The sequence below is a fragment of the Spermophilus citellus genome (assembly GCF_964194105.1).
Source record: "Spermophilus citellus genome assembly, chromosome: 7".
Classification (NCBI taxonomy): domain Eukaryota; kingdom Metazoa; phylum Chordata; class Mammalia; order Rodentia; family Sciuridae; genus Spermophilus; species Spermophilus citellus.
The window spans coordinates 100,660,136-100,665,011 of NC_138188.1; positions in this window are offsets into that span (position 1 = coordinate 100,660,136).

Sequence of the window (4,876 nt, forward strand, 5' to 3'; positions counted from 1 at the left end):
TGAAGAATAAGTTCTTCCTAAGTGCTCTAAAAATAAATTACAAACAAGAAACAACACAGGCATAAACAAAACCCAACCACCAGTTTATGATGCCTGATAGTTATTTTAGCACCAATCAGGGTTGCATTTGTCTGGGAAGAACTTGGTTATGAAACTGATCTTGGTCACTTGAAGAATCATGTTCCTGAAGAAGCTGATTAACTAGGGCCTCTTATAAATCTGAAGATTAGTAGGTATTGTGGAGGCTAAGTACTCATTAGCTCACCTTGAGAGCAAATTTATATTTAAGCTACAGATCAGAAGAAGACTGATATTTCATTTTGTACTGAGAAATAAAAAGATGTCTGTGTGTCCTTTCTGTCTGTCTCTCTCTCTCTAAATAATATCAAAAGAAAAGCATGGGAGGAAAAATAATACTTAACATTATTTTTAACAGCCAGAATGTAAACAAAAGGAGGAACATTTATGTCTTTCTCTGTCTGTCTACCTCCCCCTACTCCCTTCCTCTTCTTCCTTTAGCAAAAAAAATGAAGGAGACGAGGGAGTCTTGGTCTGGAGGCACTGGGGTCGGGGCTCCTTAAGCAAGGACAAAACATGGAGATGCAGCCTGACAGAGGCAGCACCTGTGTACCACCTTTAAGATTGGCAAAGTTTCAGTGAAATCTGTAACCATCTCCTCTACCTGGGAGGGCTCAGCAGCCTCCTACTTCATATCAGAGATCACCAATAGTGTTCTGCTGTGCTGCTCCCTTCTGACCTGCCTCTGGACACCCTGCTAGCTTACCCCTATGCATCCCCTCTTCTCCTCCATGATGTAGTCAACCCTGTATGCTTAGAGGTCTCCTGCTAGACTTTAAAGTCCTTAAGCATGAGAATTTTGTCCCTGTATGGTTTTTATAATCTAGTTTACCTGTGAGCATCTGAAAATAGCAGGCATATCCCAGAAGAAATGCACAAATGAAACAAATGAGCAAACAAAACTTCTAATTCCTACCAACCTCTCTCCTTTTGTCTCCCTTTGACTTCACAAACTCCTATAGGAGTACCAAGATACAACTCAGGGCCTTTGGGAGAAGTTTTTCACTGAAAATTTCATAAACTCTCACATATCACACACCTGATGATGAAACTTGGAGCAAGTGAATCTGATACATTTCATTCACTCCTACATGGCAGTCACAGTGGCTTTCTCACTGTCCTTGTTTGCTCTACTCCTGATGCACTGTGGCGCCTCCATGACTTCTTTTCACATTTTGCACTTGCTGTTTTCCTCTCCTTGGAAGGCCTTTCTTCCAATATCCATGTGTCATTTTTCAGGTTGTTCCACAAATACTGCCTTCTCATTGAAGCTTTACATGCCCAACTCACTCAATATTTTTCTCTCACCTTTTTCCAGTGGAAGTATTTTCAAATAGAAATAAGCCTTGTCTCCAATTACAATACTATACTTCTTACTCAATTATTTTATGTGCCTGTCTTCCATACTTTTTAATATAAGCTTCATGAAGGTAAGAAACTTTCCTGTTTTGTTTGTGTCTCCAACTCTTAAAGCATGGAATGCAGAGGATTTCAAGAAATAGCATCTGAATGAATTCTCCTCAAAAAATGCAACCACAAATTTCTTTTTTTAATTTGATCTTTGAATTTGGCACACATTTTTTGATGTTCTCACTTTTAAAATTAGTTTCTCCCAAACTATAGCCTTCATTCAGGGATCACATCCTTCTACATTTCTTAGCAGGAAACATCCCTGCTTACGCACTCAACACCTTTTCCCATTCCTCTGATAAGAGGATTTTTTTTTTTTTTTTTTTTTTTTTTTTTTGTGCTGGGGATCAAACCCAGGGACTTGTGCATGTGAGGCAAGCACTCTACCAACTAAGCTATATCCCCAGCCCTGAGAATATTCTTATTCTATTTAGTTTTGATAAAGTTTATCTTTTTTTTTTAAGAGATAGTGAGAGGAGGAGAGAGGAGAGAGAGAGAGAGAGAGAGAGAGAGAGAGAGAGAGAGAGAGAGAATTTTTAATATTTATTTCTTAGTTCTCGGCGGACACAACATCTTTGTTGGTATGTGGTGCTGAGGATCGAACCCGGGCCACACGCATGCCAGGCGAGCGCGCTACCGCCTGAGCCACATCCCCAGCCCTGATAAAGTTTATCTTAATTCTCCTTTCACCTGCAGGATAAAGCAGACCCAAGAACCATGCCTGGAAAATTGGACCATCACATATCTTTGCTACAGTGATTGCATTAAGCATGGGCATATGATTTAAATCATGTCCTCACCTGGAGTTTTCTGACAGACCTGGCAGGAAAACAAAAATAAAAAACCGAACTATTTCATCCTGGTAAATTTCTAAACAAATAAATGTGATTCTTCCACAAAATAGGGGGCTGTTTTGCTTACCATGTGGAAACAAAGGGAAAAAGACAAAATCCTGGTAACACCCTTGGTCCTAAAGACTTAACGGTGCCTAAAGCAAGTATAGTTCTTTGGCTTTTTAGTTATATGTGTTAATATCATTTTTGATTAAGCTTGCTTAAATTGTGCTTAAATGATCCTTAACATTATAAGCCCCTTGTTTCAGCCCCAATACCCACACACTCTTGAGTGGACCTCCTCTGTGTGATGTGCCTACTCACCTGGTCCTGGGTTTTCTTGACTCCTGGACAGGTTTCACAGTGTGGCATACACATGATGTGTCTTTTTTGCCTTAATGTGTGTTCATGCCATCATCTTCTGAGAGTGGTTAATAAGATTTTTTCAATATTTAGTCTACAACTGATGAGAGCATCGACAATCATTGTGTTTCACAGAGGACAGAAACATATAGTTACATATACTCAAGGTTCAAAATAAGGTGAAATATTACCAATAACACAGTTTGAATTTTCAAACTTAGAGTGGAAATCATAAGGCACATTTAGTTTTAGAAGGACAGAATATGGAATACAATCTAATCTTAAAATCATAGGTGTTTTCTTAAAAAACATAACCTTAATTTTATATCAGAAAAGCATATGGTATAAAAAGTAATTATACATTTTAATGAACATGAATCCTTTTTTATTAGAAAATTATGTTGAGCAAATATTTTAAAATATTTTCTCTGGATATAGCACTGTTATGCTACAATATACTGGATTTAACAAATTGAAAATTAGTATGATTTTATTGCCTAGGATAGAAAATACTATCTATGTACATATATATACACACATAGGTGTGCATATTTATACATATATGGATATATATGTTTTACTTTTTTATATACATGGATATAGTTTTGATAAGATGTAGAAAAATTAGATAATAAATATGAAATTGAAAACAAAATAAAAACAAAACCACTAAAGCCTCACTTTAACATTAGTAGCACAGAATCCAGTGTCTTTTGTACCCATCCTGGATCCACAGGAATTAGGAAACAGAAAAGAGCTTATTTTTGCCAGGATAGCTCTTAAAAATCAAGATCTTTAGCCAGGCTAAGTCTTCCCCTGGAAGGGTGCTTGGTTTGTGTTCTTGAGCAGGCAGTCATAGTGTGTGTCCCTGTCCTGTGGCTGGCGCTTTCTAGTAGTCGGTGAGCTGGTTGGAACCATTGCATCAAGCTCTGTGCTGTTGAGTCCAAGTCCTCATCTGTACTGTCAAGTCATGACCAGGACAACCAATGGGCTCACTTCTTTATGCATACACAATTTTTGTTTTATGGCTACTTCACAGGAGTCTAAAAGCTACTATAGGTTTCAAGATGTCATCAGCTGGTTTTCACAAAAATGTGTTACATGTTTGTACTGCTGTAGACAGGAGATAACAAAAGAAATCAGGCATGAAACAAGGCAGAACAAGGTCGTGATGGCTATGTAGAGGGACTACACCAAGCTGGGGAAGCAAGCAAAGGTGAATCTCAACTCTCTAGCCATTAGGGAAGGCTTCCTAGAGGAGAAGAAAATCAAGAAAACTTAGTCTTCAACAATATAGAAGAGTTCATCAGAGGAAGAAATATGAAAAAGATATTCCAGCTGCAGAGACCTAAGGACTCCAAAGAGCTAGGTTTGACTGGAAATGGCAGGAGGTCTGTATGTCCAGAAACTAGAATACTTACGTTCTCAGCTTTGTATATGGAGGAGGCTAGAAAAAAAAATATTACAGATATCTGTAAATCATTTAGAAAAATCAACTAAGGACTTTAGTCTACTGCGTACATAGCCAGTGGTGTTCAGGGGACTCAACTGCTAGATATATCTGGGTTAGAATTCCAGGGGCTGGTAAACATGTATGGAAAATAAAATTTATGTCCATTTTTACTGATTTGCATGTAAAATTCAGCAATTCCTTCAATTACTGGTGTAGCTATCAAATCAGAAGTACTAGTAGTACCTGTGGTCACCCAAATAAATCAGGTGTTTTTGTTTCATATTAGAGTTACTGCAGATATCTAGAAATAATATTTGATATTTACTTCTCCAAAATTTTGGTACTTAGAAGATCTACTGCTGTTACCTTCTTATTTAATGGGTTCTTGAAGTCTTTCACTGTGGTAATTGTTCTTCACATAAAAATTATTCATATTAGAACAAATATGAGAATAAATGCACATTTTGTGATTTAAAAAATATTCTGAGAAAGATGATATGTTTTTTCTAGTGTAAAAGAATTCGCAGTTCATAAAAGGTGAAGAATCCTAGTTGGAGATATTTTAGAGACTGGATGTGTGCATGAGGAGGAAAACTGTAACAGGGTAGAGTACAAAGAAGCTGGGAAGATGGAGGCCTTCGTTAGCAGGCTATAGTTATTGTTTAACTGAGAGATGATGGGGGAAGAACAGTGTACTGGGAATAGAGCTCAAAGAAGAAAACTGAAAGAAGTAAGGAAA